Source organism: Dama dama, chromosome 11 (assembly GCF_033118175.1).
Source record: "Dama dama isolate Ldn47 chromosome 11, ASM3311817v1, whole genome shotgun sequence".
Taxonomy (NCBI): domain Eukaryota; kingdom Metazoa; phylum Chordata; class Mammalia; order Artiodactyla; family Cervidae; genus Dama; species Dama dama.
The window spans coordinates 78,077,113-78,095,626 of record NC_083691.1 but is presented as its reverse complement, the minus strand read 5'-3'; the positions used below and the strand labels follow the sequence as shown (position 1 = coordinate 78,095,626).

At 51.0% G+C, this 18,514-nt stretch overlaps 1 long non-coding RNA gene across 2 annotated transcripts; it reads right to left on the bottom strand.

The window, feature by feature from the left end:
• Positions 1-1,306: 1,306 nt before the first annotated feature.
• LOC133064955 (uncharacterized) lies at positions 1,307-15,949 on the bottom strand. Of its 2 annotated transcripts, none has more exons than XR_009694780.1 (3): positions 15,910-15,949; positions 5,717-5,800; positions 1,307-5,290 (listed from the first exon to the last, which is right to left on the bottom strand). It is a non-coding gene; the product is annotated as an uncharacterized LOC133064955 (long non-coding RNA). The 2 variants fall into 2 exon arrangements; XR_009694781.1 differs by lacking the exon at positions 15,910-15,949 and adding an exon at positions 13,541-13,878.
• Between the last annotated feature and the right edge of the window lie 2,565 nt (positions 15,950-18,514).

The following is an 18,514-nucleotide window of genomic DNA, read 5'->3' as shown; positions in this document are numbered from 1 at the left end:
TCTGTCCATGGAATTTCACAGACAACAATACCAGAGTGGGTTGCTATTTCCTTCTCCAGGGAATCTTCCAGACCCAGGGATTGAACCTTCCTCTCCTGCATTGGCAGACGGATTCTTTACCACTGAGCCACCAGGGAAGCCCAAATGGATTATATAAATACTGTATTTTTTTTTTTAAAAGAGCTCTATATAAGTGGTATTAAATGAGGGTAGGGGAAGGTCTATAATAATGAACACCCTAATCCAGGCTCTGAGGGCATTTCCCAGTCCCTTATCCCCACCATCTCCCACTCATTCCCCCCTCAGTGGGCCAAGCTTCTTTACTTTGCATCCCTGAACAAAGGGCATTGATGGGCCCCAGCAGGTAGGCACTGGGGTCCCAAGCTCCTTTTCAAATGGAAGTTGTGCAGGGGAAATCCTCAAGGGAGGTAGGCGCCAGCCTTGGGAGGGTCTGGCCACCTGAGGGGCTGCAAGGAGAGGGTTTGCAAGAGCTTTTAGAATTTCAAAAAGAATCCCCAGGAATGGACAGCCCGCTGGGGTGGAGTGAGGGAGCGGGGCCGAGCAGGGCAGGGGGTGGGGGTGGGGGGGGGGTGCAGCAAACTTTCCCTGAAGTCCACTGGGGGTACCTGTCCCTCCGTTTTCTTTTCTGGACTGAATTTCCCAAACAGCCTGATTTCTTAGGCTCAAGTACCAAATTCAAATCTTGATTCTGACCTCACTAGCTGAGAGACTCTGGGCATGTTAATTACTCTCTCTCTCTCTCTCTAAAGCTTCTTTTCCTTGTCTGTGACAAGAGGTAATAATCCTGCCTTGCAGGGCTGGCAGGGGATTAAATGAGGCAACACAGACAAAGCTGTTAGTGTGAGGCTGCCGGGGGCAGGACTCCATCGATGGGTGTCCTCTAGCCCACCCCCACCCCTGTCCTCACCCGAGACCAGAGAATCTCCTTACCTCCAGCCGGACTCCATTTGGCAGTAGATTGATACCCCTCCCCACCCCTGCTTCCTGCATCCTTTGTAATGAATCCAAGGACCTAGGCGGGCTTCTGAACCGTTTCCCTCCTGGTTTCCCCAGTGGGGGAAAGAAGTTGAGTCCAATTCAGCAGCACTGGAGACTTGGTGTTGACATCCAGTCTCCTCCATTACTAGCAGTGAGTCCCGAGTCACAAGCCTCTATCACTCATTCATTCAGCAAATATTTCTGTGCCTGACACTGTACAGGGTGCTGCAGGTACAATGAAAAAGACAGATCCAATCCCTGAGATCAGAGAATCATAGTCTGTCAAGGAAGACAAATGTTAAATGTATATACAGTAACATAATTATGGAGTGCTACAGAGAGCTTCCCTGGTAGCTCAGATGGTAAGGCATCTGCCTGCAGTGCAGGAGACCTGGGTTTGATCCCCGGGTCAGGAAGATCCCCTGGAGAAGGAAATGGCAACCCACTCCAGTACTCTTGCCTGGAAAATTCCATGGACGGAGGAGCCTGGTGGGCTACAGTCCCTTGGATTGCAAAGAGTCGGACATGACTAAGCAACTTCACTGACTGACTGACAGAGAGTGTAGGTGCTGTGGAATGGTATTTCATGGAGGGCTCAAGAGACTGTATTTCTGAGGCTTGAGCCAGGACCTGGAGGATATTGAGGAATGAAAAATAAGAGCTGGGAAGGAAGAGGGAAAGAACACTGTACAGATGGCAGAAATAACAAGTGCAAAGGCCCTGAGATCAGAAGACTTTGGTTCTCCTACTGAAGGGAGCCTATAGTGAATGAGCCAAAGAGAGGTTCAAGATGAGGTTGAAGAATAGAAAGATCTAGATCTGGTGGGACCACATAGACCTTGGAAAAGACTTTGGACTAGAACCATTGGGTAGTTTTAAGGAGTGGGGGATACAGTTAGAGTGCTTTCAAAAATGTGTCCAGCAGGTCAATGGATAATGGCTTGGAATGGAATCAGAGAGACCAAGGAGCAGACTATCTTTCAAGGGAGAGGGGGTTGTGGTTGGGCTAACAGAGATGTGGGCAGAGTCACGACATGCTTAGGGAGTGGGTACAATAGGGATTGGTAATAGGGTGACTATGAAGGTCAAAGGAGATGCTGTCGAGTATAATGCTCAGGGTCTGACCTGGGAAACTCGGCGAAGGGTAGGACTAGTTACTGAGAAAAGAAGCCCCAGAGCAGGGGCAGATTGCATGGCAGGGGGGATAACAGAAGTCTAGTTTTAGAGATCTTTGTTTGAAATACCTATATCAAGTAGAAGCTGGATATTTCAGACTTGAGTTTAAAAGAGAGGTCTAGATTGAGAATTGGAAATTGTAGAAATGGAATCAGCATAGGAATGGATAAGACTGCCTGGGAGAGAGTAATCTATGACAGTCAGAGGACCAGGCCAAAGACCTGAGGTGCACCCCATTTAAATGTCAAGTGAAACGGAGGAGCCCCAGTTTTATCATCTCTAAAGTGGAGGTAATAATACCCAATGGCTCACAGCATAACTGAGGATTATATTAAGTAATGGATATAAGGCACTTTACCAGGCGCCTGCACACAGAAGCACAACAAACTCTGAGTAGGAAAGCTTCGAGGATGGATTTGGTTGGTAATTCCCTTCATTTGCAAGTGATAGAATCTCAAACTAGTTTCAGAAAAAGAGTTTCTTCAAAGGATTCAGGATATCTCCTACAATCAGGGGAAGAACTGAATCACTAAAGCCACGGCACAAAGGGCAGAACCGAGTCCCTCCAAGGACCTTGCCTCTCCTCTCGCTCTGCTTCCTGTTGGGTTCAGCGTCTTTCCTGTGAAGGGGCGTGCAGCTGCTGACCCCGTCTGCATTTCATGTCCCGATGCTCCCTCCACCAGAGGGGGACTTATATTCTGATCCCAAAGGAACAGAATCTCAGGGAAGGACTCGCCACGGTTCCACGTTGTTCGGGTACCTCCTCCTCCCCTGCTCAGTGGCTCAGGGTGGAGGAACAAAGGGACTGGCATCTACAATGTCACGTGGGGGTGGGGTGGGGGAGGGGAAGGAAGACTGCCAGGTCAGCAAAAACAAAAGGCAGTCCAAATTATTAACCTGGAGATGAGCTTGCAGTCAAGAAAGGGGGCTAATTAGTACCCGCAGGTAACTAAAAATGAAACACAACACCTGGCTATGTTACCACCAATTGATCCTTGACACTCCCTTAATAACCCCCTCCCCTCCACCCCACAGCTCCCACTCACCTGGACTCAGTAGTAACCTTATCACACGTCCCTGGTGTTTCCCTTACAGGCTTCCTCCTTTCTTTACCCTTCCCCCACCCCACACACACACCACCCCCTGCCCTAGGCCAGAGCAATCCCTGCAGATGGGCCTCCCCTTGGCCCCACTTTTTTTTTTCTTCTAATATTTATTTATTTGGCTGCGCCAGGTCTTAGTTACAGCATGTGGGATCTAGTTCCCTGACCAGGGATCAAACCCAGGCCCACTCCTGAGCTCAGCGTCTTAGCCACCAGGGAAGTCCCTTGACCCTATTTTGAAGGATTCCCTTTCCAGGGCCTTCAGTGGCCATCCCAGACCCTAGGATTGAAGCCAATTCCTTTTTTTTTTCTTTTTTACATATTCTTTTTCATTATGATTTACTACAGGATATTCAATATAGTTCCCTGTGCTATACAGTAGGGCTTTGTTTATCTATTTTATATATAGAAGTTTGTATCTGCTAATCCCAAACTCCTAGCTTATTCTTCCCCACCCTCTTTCCTCCTTGGTCCGTAAGTCGGTTTTCTATGTCTGTGAGTCTGTTCTGCAAATAAGTTCATATTTTAGATTCTACATATAAGTGATATCACATGGTATATGCCTTTCTCCTTCTGACTCACTTCACTTAATATGATAATCTCTAGGTCCATCCATGTTGCTGCAAATAGCATTATTTCATTTTTAACAGCTGAGTAGTATTCCATTGTGTATATATACCACATCTTCTTTAGCCATTTCTCTGTCAGTGGACATTCAGATTGCTTCCAAGTCTTCGGTATTGTGAATAGTGCTGCTATGAACATTGGGGGTGCATTATCTTAAACTTTTACTTTTCTCTGAATATATACCCAGGAGTAGGACTGCTGAATCACGTGGCAACTCTATTTTGAGTTTTTTAAGGAACCTCTATACTGTCCTCCATAATGTCTACCACCAGTTTATGTTCCCAACAGTTTGGGAGGGTTCCTTATTCTCCACACCCTCTCCAGCATTTGTTATTTGTAGACTTTTTAATAATGTTGAAGTCAGTTTCTTTGGCTTGACCTCTCAACCATCCCCTCCGCTGTCACCACACCTCTCAAATCATTTCCAGCCCAGTTTACCCCAAACCTCCTCCCTCCCAGAAGGGCCCCCTGCGCTCTCCAACCGCAGAGCCCCCTGCCACTGACCTCCAACCAGTCTGCTGCAGTGTTCATCGCTCACATTGAGGGTGTGCCTGCCACATGTCAGTCATTGAGGTCAGTAGGTGCTCTCCCTGAAAGACAGGCTCCGCCATCTCCCTTTGACAGGGAGGAAGCATGCTCAGCGAGGTTCAGTGACTTTTCCCAAGTTACACAGTCGGTTAGTGAAATAACCAGGACTTGAATCCAAGACTGATGACTGACCTCAAAACCTTTGCTCTAAACCAGGAGCCAGCAAACTATGACCCTGAAGGCCACACTCTGCCCACTGTCTCCTTTTGTGCAAATTAAGAGCTAAGAATGATTTTTACATGATTAGGGGGAAAAAAAATCCAAAGAAGAATAACATTTTGGCACATGAAATTAACATTTCAGTGTCCATTAATAAAATTTCATTGGAGCTCAGGAACACCCATTTGTTTAGACGTTGTCGACAGTTATTTTCACACTACAATGGCAGACTTGTGATGGAGAACAGCCTAAAATTTTTACTTTTTGATCCTTCACAGAAGTTAGCTCCAAAAGACACCACCAGGCTGCCTCCTGTTGATGACGCTCAAACCCATGGAATTCTAAACACACCATCTGCCTCTACAGATTGCCGTCCTTCTCTAAGTGCTGTGCTTGCTGTAGAATCTTGGTGGGAAAACGAGGTGAATTTTAGCCTCTTTGTATCCCTAGGTACTCAAGACTTGCCCCAGGTGGGACTGAAGTTTCAGCATCTGAGAATGTTGAAGAAATTCTTCTAAACCAGCCCCTGCTGTCATTCCCCAGGCTGAGCCAGGCCGTTCATCCAGGGTGGGCAGTGGGAGACCTTTGTCCCGACAGGATCTGATTATTCTGGCCTTGTTTGGTTTTCAAGGAATCAACTTCAAGGAAAGAAGCAGAAGAATTGAGTCTTATCCAGAAGAATGCAGTGGAGATTTGTCCCGGGGACTAAGTGGGATGGTGAAAGAGAAAGCGCTAAGCCTGAACACTGGCCTGCATGTCATAGATGCTGGATGACCAGCAGCTTTTGTGAGGAGGAAGGGGAAGAGGTAGGAATTGGGGAATTCTGGAAGCTCCAGGCTTTTCCTTGCCTGTAGCAGGCTTTTCTGTAACAGAAAGAGGCTTGGCTTCCTCCCACACAGGGGGCCCTGCCCACCCCCAGGACACTTTTGGGGAGTGAAGTGGGAAATGGACCTTAGCTCCTGCACACACCACATAGCTGTGGATGGCAGCCCTGCTGGACCTAACAGCAGGGAGACCCCGAGGAGGGTTTTCTAGGTTACCCACCCCCTCAACTTTACCAGTACCTCCAGTCTATTCACAAATCTTCATGAGCTTCAGTTTCCTCTTCTGTATAACGGGGGTGCTTGTCTTCTTTTCCTTGGGTAGTTCTGAGAATGAAATGAAGGAGCAGGTGTGGAAGTCAGGATGGAGGGTTTCGATGTTAACCAAAATGACCAAACGGAAGCCTGCCATCTGGGGTCCTCCAGAAACTGCTATTGACAAGAAGGGCTTTGTTGTTGACTTTCTAGAAAGTATATGTTGTAGAGTCTGCAAAGCGGAGGGCTATATTGTCCATAACTTATCATGGCTAGTATCATTTCTACACTTAATCTTGCTTTTGGGGGCAGAGGTGGGGGGAGTGGGAGAGGAAATGCAGAGAGGGGATGAAATACTAGAGCAGGATTTCTCAAACTTCACCTGGGGGAGTTGTTTAAAAGCAGATTCTGATCCAGTAGGTCTGAAAGGAGTGGGGCCTGAAAGTCTGCATTTCTGACAGGGTCCCAGAGGACACTCATTTGATGACTATACCCTGTCACCAGGGCTAGAAGACCCTAGAGCAGCTGGAGAAGGTGGGGTGAGGGTTTCCTTGCCCGAGGCAGGCAGTAGGAGCAGTGAAATTTTTCACCACCTCAGTGGACCTGCTTCTTGAAGCGAGGGGCAGACTCCCAGGACCCCAGGGATCAGCCTGGCTGGCCCCAGACCTGGAAACTGTGTAGGTGAAGCCTTCCTTGAAGGATCCACACCCTCAGTGAGGGAACTGACTCTGGGGAGCCAGGGAAGGGCTGGGTTTCCCCCAGATCAAAGCAGGTTCCTCAGCCTTTTATTCGCAAAGAAGCAGACCCAACAGAGGCTGGCCTGAGTTTGGGGCTGGCTGGCCTTGGGGCCTGGGGTGAGTGGTCAGAGGCCCCCAGCCTGCTCTCCTTTTACATAACAGCTTGGCCGTCTAACAAAAGGGCAGTCCTTGAAAGGCCGTATGGGGCTGTTAAAAGCTTCCGGCAATGGTTTAATTGGGGGCGATTAAAGTGTCCACCTCAGGAAGGCCTACCCTTCAAAGGCCAACCAGGCCTGGCTCCCCTGCCCTCAGCACCTCTCCCCTCGGCCCCACCCCCCATGGTAGCCCTGCCCCCAGCCTCTCCCTTCACCCCCTCGGCCCCCTTCCCTGGGGCTCCCTGCGGACCAAGGAAGTCAGCCTAGGGACCCTTTGGCCAGCCTGTCTGGGGGGATTCCGTCCTGGCCCCTGGACCATTGGTACCATTTGTTCACACAGTTTGGCCTCGTGGCTGAGTCGGTGTGGGAGGCGGAGAAGGCTGAGTCTGAGACACAAAGGGCCCCAGAACAGGCCCACCCTGAGACTTCCGCCATCTCTCTCCCCCGCCAGGAAACCTAGCCTGGTCTCTGGACCCTTCCTCCAGCTCCCTTACCAGCTCCTCTCCCCAGGCCCCTCGCCTGTCTGGAATTTCATGGTCACTGTTGGGGGGCTCCCGTGGCCCACTACACATTAAGCTTCCAGACATGTGCTGAGATACTTTCTGGGAGCCGCTAGGGGCTCAGAGGGGACCAGACAGGACCACAACTCAGAAAGGTGCTGGATAAGTGAATATAGTGAAAGCAATAGGGCCTGATACGGGTAAAATGAGCTGAGCTCTGAGAAGGCCCTCACCTCTGGTGGGGCTGAGGGAGCAGAGAGGCAGGGAAGACAACTTTCTGGAAGCAAGCAAGCCTAGAGTTAGGACACAGTCAGCTCAGTTTGGCCCATTTGCCAACCTTGATGTTAAAAGGAAGACCACAGCTGACTTCACTAACAGACCTCACCCACCCAACCAACTCAGGGATCCTCAGAAGGGGAAGTGGTGTAGATTTTCCATCAAGTCTAGAAATAGTTGTTCTGTGGGTATCTCGTTCAGACACTTCCCCAGGGCCCATGAAGTGTCTCAGAATCTTCTCTAGCTGAGCCAGTAGACAGGGAGATGTCTTACGGGATTCCTTGGGCGCCATTTTCCTCTCCCATCCCTTTCGCCCATCTCCCCACAGATAGTCCTAGGCCTTTCTCTTCAGGTGCCCTGTTGTGTCTCCCAGGCCCTGCTCTCATCAGCCCCATCAGGCTTTAGCCACATGTTGACCAGCCAGTGTTGCTCTGAGGACAGAGGTGCTGGGGACAAGGGTCTCTGGGATCTCTAAGTCCCAAGTTGGAAAATGGAAAGTCTATCCTTTTTCCAGCCTGACAGTGAAGTGAAAGTATTGGTCTCTCAGTCATGTCTGACTCTTTGAGATCCCATGGACCATAGCCCGCCAGACTTCTCTGTCCATGGGATTCTCCAGGCAAGAATACTGGAGTGGGTTGCCATGTCCTCCTCCAGGGGATCTTCCCAACCCAGGGATCAAACCTGCATCTCCCGCATTGCAGGTGAGTATGAGATAAAACCAAGCCCGGAGGCAGAGAGGCCGCAACCTGAACTGAAGGCAGCAGAAAACCGCCCTTCTGACACCCCTGTCCGGTTCCGAGTCCTCTCTTGGGAGGAGATTCTGACTGTCCTCCCATGCCCCCAACAGTTTTCCTGGCCTGTCTCCAGAACCTGCCTGAATCTCAGAGGCCCACACAGGACCGGGCCAAGTGAGAGAGCCTGAGAGATAGGCAGGATGAGAGGCTCTGAGCAGAGCATTGTGACTGGACCCCCAAAGCCAGGCAGGCACCCTAACTTTGATTTTCAGCAATTTCTGATCCCAGAGATCTGGCTGCTGGTTCCCTCTGCAGTATTGTAACATCTCACTCATCAGAGCGCCAAACGCAACCCATCCCAAGCCCCTTCTCTATCTCTGAAGGCTCCTGGTGGGCAGAGCAGCCAACATCAAAGATTCTCACATGAAGTGTCCACCCCTCCCTCCTAGCCTCAGCCTGGCAAAGAAGCCCTCTAATGAAGCAGCTCCAAACTTCCAGATCCCTCCACTGGAAATACAGCCTGAGTGGTTCCCTCACCCAGGGCGTGTACCGAGGACAGGTAGACACGGTTACTAAGTGGGGCTACAGAAAGAAATAGTGTTGGTGAGGATGTGGAGAATGTAAATACACTCCTGTATTGTTGGTGGGAATATAAATTGGTGCAGCCACTATGGAAAACATGAGGGAGATTCCTCAAAGAATTAAGAATAGAACTATCATATGATCCAGCTATCCTACTTCTGGGCATATAACCAAAGAATACGAAAACACTAATTCAAAAAGATATATGCACCCCTATGTTCATTGCACCATTATTTACATAGCCAAGATATGAAGGCAACCTCAGTGCCCATCAACAAATGAATGGATAAAGAAGATACACACACACACACACACACACAGAGTGGAATACTACTCAGCCATAAACAGTGAAATCTTGCTGCCTGTGATAACATGGATGGACCTTGAGATGGACCATGGATGGACCTTTCACTTATTATGCTAAGTGAAATAAGTCATGCAGAGAAAGACAAACACCATATGATTTCGTTCATATGTGGAATATAAAAAACAAACAAATAAGCAAAGTATATGAACAAATCAAAGAGAAATAAACACATAGATACAGAGAACCCAACAGTGGTTCCCATAGGGAAAGGAGTGGAGACTGGAAAAGGGGATCAAGTGTATGGTGACAGATGGAAATGAAATTTTTGGTGGTGAGCACACCGTAATATATACAGAAGTATATGAAATGTAATGTTAGAAACCAATGTTACCTCAATTAAAATTGGAAGAAAAAAAAAGAATCAGGGCTATGGAAACTCAGAAAAGAGCTGTCTGCTTCGCATTCTAGTCACTCTTGCTAAGACTTACTCTCTTCTACTAGGGTGACCAACTGTCTTGGTTTCCCTGGGACTGGGGAGACTTTCAGTTTAAAAAGTTGGACAGTCCCAGGCAAACCATCTTGATTTGCTCAGGACTGAGGGCTTTCTGAGGATGGGCTTTCAGCGTTAAAACTGGGAAGGACAGGGTGGTCACCCTCTCTTTCCCTCATAGTCTGACCTCTGCCCCCATTGGTCCCCTGAGACAGTGTCCAAAGGCTACCAACAACCTTCAAAGTCAGTTCCTATGGCCTCTTCTCCCTCCTCCTGCCCCTTGGTGGGGATGGGAGGGGGGGGGGCATGGTGGAAGACTGGGCTGTACCCAGCTGACCTGGAGGGTGCATGGGGGTGGGCAAGGGGTCAGGGAAGCGACAGTCTCACTGTCCCACCCTCTCTAAGTCGGTTTCTGGGCCTGTGCCCTTTATCACTCCCTCACACTATCTGGCTGCCTGAAGGAGTATCTCCTCCTCGTCCATCTGCCCTGACGCAGATAAGCTGAGGGGCCACCCCAGCAAGACAGAGGGGAAGCTGTGGCCTGGGTCTTACACTGCCCTGAACCTTCTTGCCTGCCTGACCTTGGCCAGAAAAGCAGCAAAGCATCCCCCTGGGGCTTCTATATCCCAGGGTGGATGGGAATACCTATACTCACATGACAGATGGGAAAATGGAAGCAAGACAAATGCTGTGACTTGCCCAAGGTATCTGGGCCAGACCTATAGAATGCAGGGACTGTAAGAGCTTCAGAGAACGTGCCCAAAGGCTTCTGCGATGGAGTTCCATGGACTCAAACTTATACTTTGAGTCTAAGCAGAGTGAAAGACACACAGATGAAGATTCAGCACCCCCACGTCCCCAGAGGTCTCAGGCCATCCTCCCAAGTCACCCAAGCCCAGGGCCTTGAGACCCGCCTCCTTCAGGGCTCCTGCCCCCAGAAGTCCTCCTGCCTGGGTTTTTCCCTGGCAACAAAACCTGATCTTTGCTGCCAGAACTCAGCCTTAAGTGTTGTCAGGATCTCACTTACCGGCCTTCTTGAGTTCCCATTGCTCCAGGATAGCTGGACATTCCAAACCTTCCCTGACCACTCCCAACCCCACCCACCACTCCCATGTCCATCCTCCAGGCAGTGGATATGGCCACACAAAATTCCTCATGGTCCCCAAACATGCCATGTCCTTTTTGGCTTCTGCTTACTCCAGCCCCTCCTTAGGAAAGCAACACCTTTCCCTCACCTATATCTATGGCAACCCTGCTGGTCCCTAAAAGACCAGCTGGAATGTTTACTCCTCCAGGAAGCTTTCCTGAATATGCGACTCAGAAACTAATTCTCCTTTAAACGGATTTAGCACTTACCATGCCCCAGGCACAGGTAAGGCCCTGTGTCTCATTTAACCCTCACAACAACCATGAGTATCAAGTACTTTACTATTATCATCCCCATGTTGTGGACAAGAAACTGAAGCATAGAGAAGTCAGGTAGCAGGCCCAAGGTCACACAGCTGGAAAGGGACAGAGGCAGAATTTAGGTTCCGGTTGTTTGGATCCAGAGCCTGAGCTGTAAACCACCAGTGGCCCGACCCTGGCCATTAGGGCCCCCTCCTTGGCTACACTGCACTATAGAAGCACCTTGGGGGCAGAGAACATGCAGGACTGGCTTCCCACAGGAGTCTTAGGATGCGCTTAGAGAGCTCAGTGAAGGACCTTTACCCCAGACTCCTACACAGTCCTGGAGGGAAGGACAGAATTCTATTCCTATTATCCCTACGGCCAATTCCAAGGAGTCTCTGCCTGACTTCTTTTTGGCTATGGGGGCCTGGTCCCAGCCTGAGCATGGGATGTAGATGGCACAGCCAGAGCGGGGCTGACAATGAGGCTCCTGGGGGGTCCCAGTAGCCCCCAGGACCTCTCTCTGCCCCTCCAGTCCTTCTTTCCTAAAGGCCAGTCCATACCCACCTCCTCTAAGAAGCTGTATCTGCTTCCCTTAGACCTGCCACTGTCTAGTTAGTCCCTTTGTCCTTCTCCTGCTGGTCTCCTGTCCCAGCTGGTGGATGTGTCCAGATGCCCATGTCGACTCTAGGCTTTCTGCTTTGCAGCTCCCCCATATCCACATGAGACTCTAGCTGTACCTCTTTTTTAAAACAATTTTTTTCTATGGGACTTCCTTGGCAGTCCAGTGGTTAGGACTCCAGGTTTTCATTGCAGAGGGCCTGGGATGAACCCTGGTTAGGGAACTAAGATCCCACAAGTCATGTGGTATGACCAGAAAAAAAAATTTTTTTTTTTTATGAACTTGATTCCCAATTTCAAGAGGCAGTGACAATAACAGAGCTTGTGATAATTTATAGAAATATTTGCTACAATATGCATATTGTATATTAATATACAATAAGAACCTGCCTGCCAATGCAGGAGATGTAAGAGAGGCAGGTTTGATCCTTGGGTTGGGAAGATCCCCTGGAGTAGGGCATGGCAACCCACTCAAGTATTCTTGCCTGGAGAATCCAATGGACAGAGGAGCCTGGCAGGCTACGGTCCATAGGGTCACAAAGAGTCGGACACAACTGAAGCGACTTAGCATACAACTACATACAATATTGTATATGTGTATATATATATTTTTTAATTTATTCTTGACTGCTCTGGGTCTTCGTTGTTGTGCACGAGCTTTCTCTAGCTGCGGCAAGCAGGGACTATGCTCTAGCTGTGGTGGTAGGACTTGTTGCAGAGCACTGGCTTCAGGGTACATAGGCTTCAGTAGTTGTGGGAAATGGGCTCAGTTGCCCCATGGTATGCGGGATCTTCCCAGGCCAGGGATCGAACCAGTGTCCCCTGCATTGCAAGGCAGATTCTTCACCACTAGACCACCAGGGAAGCCCACAATATTATATTAATTAAATAATATACGATATTACGTTTCATGCTGAATAATCCCAATTTAATTTTTATTTCTATATAAAAATATAATATTGCACTCTTAAGACCAGTTATTTTGCATATTTTCTCTTTAGATAAATGATGAAATTCAGTCTTAAAAATTCAGCTGAAAGAGGGAACAGATGAAAAATTACACTGCTTTATGGGTAGTTTACAGCATGCTTTCAGATGTACCCTGAAGGCTTCAGTTCTCTGGTGGGTGTCAGCCAGGCTCAGATGTGCTCAACTAGCTGGAAGGTCTCAGGGCTGAGGCAGGGAGGGGAGGTGCATGCGTGCCCGAGGGGGTGTGCCTCTGTGAGTGTGTGTGTATGTGTGTACATGCCATGGGTGACTGTGAATAAATTTGTATATGTGAGTGTGCAAGTGTGAGTCATGTATGTCCTTGCACAGTCTGCTTAAATGCGTGAATGCTCTGGGTACAGGCGAGCAAGTACTCAGGAGCCCTCCCTCCCCTACACACCCAACTCCCACTCATCCCTGAGGGTGTGCCCCGGCCCACCTCACCCCTGAAGCCTGTTCTGACCCTCCAGCTCCCACTGTCCTCTCGCTGCCCCTCCTTGCTGACCCTGCAGCCCTGACCTGCTGACCTACATTACCAACACTGTTCATCTTGCTCTGGTTCAGGCTCGGAGCTTGGTCACCCTTGCTCCCTGGGGGCGAGGCTGACTCCTTTCAAGTTACCCCAAAGTCCAGCTTGGGACAGGGGACAATACCTTGCCCAGTACACACTCCTGACCTGAATTAAACCCAACTGTATTGAAAGGAAACGCATTTAGGTGACTGGAAACTACAGCCCACTAGCTTTCCTCTTTCAGCTCTGAACTCTTTGACTGTATCTTTCCATCCACCCTTTCTCTAACTTATTTGCTGTCTCAATGTTCAGCTTACAGAGTACTTCCTTGTACACCCATATCTCATTCAAATCTCATGACCATCCTTTAAGATAAGAATACTTATCCACAGTGAGCAGATGATGAAACTGAAGCTCAGAGGGGCCGCTTCATGACTCATCCAAGGTCACTCAGTCTGGAAGCAGGGTCTAGAAACCTCACACCTGAATGGACAACCCCCCCCCACCCCCAGCCCCTCCCTACCAGTAAGTGCCTGGAGTCAGAGGGCAATCCCCAGCTTGGAGGGGGTTCTTCCTGACCTCCTGTAACTTCTCTGTGTCCTGAGGTCACTGCTGGAAGGAGATGAACCAGGGCCTCCATGGCCAGGGACAACCCAACCCAGCCAGCACTCCCAGCTGCAGGAGGGGCCGCGAGCTCAGCGGACATTGTTCCCAGCCTGTGGTTACTGATTTGACAACAGTCCTGTTCCTCTCCAGCCAGCCACGGAGTTAATGATTAAGGAAGGGATTAAATATTAACCACCTGTTGGGCCGTGGCGTAATGTCTCTGTCTGCACCTGAGCCTACCTAAAAATACCTCCCACCTGTTGTGGGCCAGCCTTGCACAGGGCCTATAAGCCCCTTGTTCTGGCCATCACTTCCCCATGCAGCCACCCTGGCCCCGTCCCTAACCCAGCTTCTTCTCACCAAGCCCACCCCATCACTTCCCATGCAGCCACCCTGGCCCCGTCCCTAATCCAGCTTCTTCTCATCCAAGCGCTCTCCCATACCCACAGCACAGACCCAAGAGGTTTTCCTGTAGCTTGACAGATGCACGCCACACTGCTGAAAGCAGTCTTGGTGGGCTTACTGGAAAAGGAGGACTTGCCTGAAGCTAACTGCTCTGTGTTTCTGGAGACTGGAGGGTCAGAAGGTTGCATTCCCAAGTGTGATCTGGTTTATCAGCGTTCTTATCTCCTTGCCCAAGTCCTTCCTCCACCTAGAGACCTCTCTGAACCTATGCTTCCCAGACCCCAACACCCCAGGCTACAAGGATTTATTTCACTAAAGAAATCACAAAAGAGAGGCACCCTCCCCAATCAAGCTCTTCTTTTCCCCAGGGAGGATCTGGGGGTCAGCCCCCTCCAGGAAGTCTCTGAGACTGACCTAGCTCTAGGCCGTCCTGGACCTTGCTCTCCCAGCTTCCCTCAGCCCTGGCTGATTCAGGCTGGCGTGGGCTGTTGCCTACAGCTGCAGGAAGCTGGCTGCATCTGTTGGAACCGTCCTTTGAAGTTCAACCGTGCAGCCCATGTGGTCCTCCAAAGGCAGAGGGCGGGGACAGCTGTATCACACCCAAGCCCGTGGTCAGCCTCTCCACGGCAGGAACCACAGACAGGATGACACAGGGCTCACTCAGTCTTTTTCTAGAAAAAACTGAATTCTCTATTCAAGTAATAATGGTACTGAAAAGCTCTCAGTTTCTGCTCAGGGGGAAGCCCCGGTTTCCCTGCTGAATACCCACTTGGCCTTGGACTACCCTCTCTATGTATCCTGCAGAACTGCATTCCCACTGCAAGCCTGGGGACAGACATGATCATCCCCATTTTACAGATGGGAAAACTGAGGCTGGGTGAGGTTAAACAGCTAGAAAGTGGCAAGAGGTTGGCTTGCCTGACCCAAAAGTCATACAAAATTTTAAAAGAACCTAGCAGGGAACCCCAAATCTAGTTCTTCAAACCAGTTACTGACCATGTCTTTCTTTCTTTTAACTCTCACCCATATTGATACTTGTACTCAGTCCTGAAGAGTCTCCCCGTGTGGGACTCTTCCCAGCAAATATGCCCCTTGTTTCCTATGATCTGAGGATGTGACCCAAGAAGACGCCACACGGAGACTCAGGAACTTCAGATGAGGATTTATTTCCAAGTCCCTCCTAAATTTGCTAAGGTTCTCATAGAGACTTCTAGAAGGACTTACCACCTTCCTTTTTTCTGCAGGTTGTAAATCATCTTACCAGACCCAGACTGCTTCGAATCAGCATTGCACAGCGGTTTCCTCACACCATCACTTGTGTTTACAAATGAGGAAATCGAGGCCCCCAGAGGTCAAGGACCTCACCTTCCACATGAGTTCTTCAGGGTGGCAGTGGCACTGAGGGTACGATGGCCTCGGCCTGGCACTAATGGGGGCCTCCAGGCCTGGGCAGGTTTCCTTTGGGAGTTACAGCCTCTAGATGAGGCTCAAAGCAGAACCCCTCCCCCCAGCTCACCCTGGCAGCCTCATCCGGATCCCCTCTGCCCCAGCTCTCCCCGCAGGCCGCTGCCCCACCTCGAGACTCGGCCTTCCCCCACCCTTGACAGTGACCCTGAGGAACCCCAAGAAACTTAGCCACATGCAATATTCCCATCTCCCACCGCCCCCCACATACACCCTTTGACAAGGGCCACCCTGTGGGCAGGGAAGTGCCGCCAAGGCCCCGCCTCTTCACCAAGGCCCGCCCCTTCATCCAGGCCCCGCCCCTTCACCCAGGTTCAGAGGCCCATCTCCACCCTGCTGTTCCTTGGGCTCTGCGTTTCTGCCTCTGACTTTTTCTCTCTCACACACACACACACACAGTCACTGACAAACACTCACAAATTTAGGTGAATCCAGTACGGCAGGAAGGAGGGAAGCTACCGCCCAAGGCCGAGACTGGTTTTAAATAGACGACTCTCAACCTTTCATTTGCATCTATTTTGCATCTATTTGCATGGCAGATTTGGAAGCTCTCCATTTTCCCAAAGAACACAGAGAAGTAACGGATTTTGGGGCCCCAGGGGGCACCGAGGCCTCAGCGAGGTTTCCGAACGCCTAGAGTGGGTCTCAGGATCTGGGTTCTGGAGTGCAGGAGCGGGTAGAGAGGGGGCAGAGCACCAAGTTGAATGCGGGGAGGGGAAACAGTAGATTCTGGGCGGGGCCTGGAAGAAGCTTTTGAGCCTTGTCTGCCTTCCAAGGGCAGAGACCCCTGTTCTGGGCACCGACTCGCTTGCACACCACTGCAGGCCAGGGGGTAGGGGTTGGGGGGCGGTGGTGAGTCAAAGGTTCAGGTGCGTGGAGGGGCACAACTTTGTTGGGGGAAGGTAGGGAAGGTAATGGAGAAGCCTGAGGATGGGCCTGGCACGAGGGGAGCACAAGAGACACAGAGGCAGGGCCAGAAGAGGACAGGCAGGCGCCGTGAGGGGGAGTCGGGGGTGGAACTCACGGAGACCGAGCATTCTGGGGGAGGGGTGCTCCTGCTCGTTAGGTAGACCAGACGTCAGAGGTCCAGCGCTACCTGGCCTCCCACGCTGCACACCCGTTCTCAGTCTATTCCCCACAGAAGCTGAGAGGAGATTGCAGGCAGCTGGAGCTCTGACCTGGCTCTGTACCCCTGGCTGGGTGACCTTAGGCAAGTCTGTCCCTCTCTGGGCCTTCATTTCTTCTCCAGGAAATCATCTACGGGGCAATTGATTCCCATCGGCCCCCTCCTGTTCCAGCTTGGTCCAGCCTCTCCTGGTTCCCTGGGGGCTCAGGAAACATTCGTGTTTACCTTCAGGATCAAGTTCAAATTTGAGTGTTTAGGGTCTTTCTGGATCTGGTCCAACAAACTTAGCCCCATCTTCCCCTGGTGTCAGCAGTCCAGGAGGCCCAAGGCCTCCCTGCCCCTTGCTCCTTGTTCCAGCCTCCTTTCCTCTTTCCACAGAGTGCCCCCACTTCTGGCTTTATTGTGCAGTTATGCAAGTCCCTGTGGATTGGAAGGACCTTCTTCCTTGGTTTACTACTCTTGTTGATGGCATCCTGGAGTTTAAATTTTTGAATAAGGTGCCCCAATTCATTTTTGTCCTGGTGGTCTCCCCAAATTATGTCCCAGCTTCCTCTCCTCCCGTCAGGCCCTCCTGAGCCTCACCTCACTGTGGGGCCCTCACTGACCCAGGGAGAAGGTCTGGCCTCACATGGTCAGAACTCCCTGCCCATAGGACAGAAGCACAGATCTTCTGTACATCCTCAGTGCCACCTGGGGAGAATGGCTCAGGAACTGCCAGGGAACATGGAGAACAGAAGGGGCACAGACCCTGACTGTCTTAGAAGGAAAGCTGACTTCTGTTGGTCTGATGGAGAAGTCAAGCTCCTGGCCCAGGAAGGTCCTCATCTTATGAGGGCACATTGTGGCAGGGAGGGGTGAAAGTGAATCCCACTTTCATGTGGGATGTGGGCTGCTTCTGAGCCTGGAGAAACAGAAGCTGGAGACCGCCCCACACTCAGTCCTCACCTTGCAGAGCTCTCAACTCCAAAAGCACCTCTTGGAGCATCTCCAAAGAGAACCCTGTCTACCAACATACCCCTGCGGGGGCCTGAGGCAATGCCTTTCCGGCTAGCAATTGGTCTCATCAAGGACAGGCGCCCCTGACTGCAGTTTCCTTTCCTTCAGGAGCCTGGGTCAGCCATCCTCCCTTCTCCCTGCTCCCAGGCCCTGAGGGTGTGTGGTCTGGCCTCCCCAGGGCCCCACGCCCACTCGAGCCACGAAGTGGGGTGGGGGCAGTGGCCTGAGCCTCTGCCAGAGCAGGCAGAGCCTGATGGTCGTGGATGCAGAGGTGGAGCTGCAGGGCTGCTAGCCTGCTGAGACCCCAGGGCAATGAGGGCCACGTTCCAGTCCTAGATCCCCCATGCCTGGAGGAGGGGAAGTGGGATCAGCCAGCTGGGCTGTTGCAACCACCTCTGGCTTCCCCTCCCAGCACCTTCTTTAACCACAGTCTTGCCTGCGTCACATACTTGACTGCCTGCCTCTGTGCTGTCTCTTCAGTCATGTCTGACTCTGTGTCCCCGTGGACTGCAGTCCGCCAGGCTCCTCTGTCCATGGGGCTTCTCCAGCCACTGGGCCTCTGCTAATGGACCCTGTCTGTCCCAGGCTAACTCCACTCATCACCAAACGTCTGCCTTGAGAAGCTCTTTCCTAAGGAAACCTTTCCTGAAGCAACCTCAGGGTCACTTTGGTGTCTCCCTGGCCTTTCCCAGGCTGCTCCCTCAGAAAACACTTGTCTGTGTGTGGCTCTGGCCTGATCAGCCCGGGGCTTCCTGAGGGCCAGGCTGTCCCATCTGTTCTCCATGACCCCGGCAGCTCTGCAGCTGGGACGACACTCTCAGGTGTTCCAGGGCAGTGAGGCTGGGACAGGTGTGAGGGGGGACAAGTCAGGGTTTCTTCCCTTCAGACATGTGTGGAGTG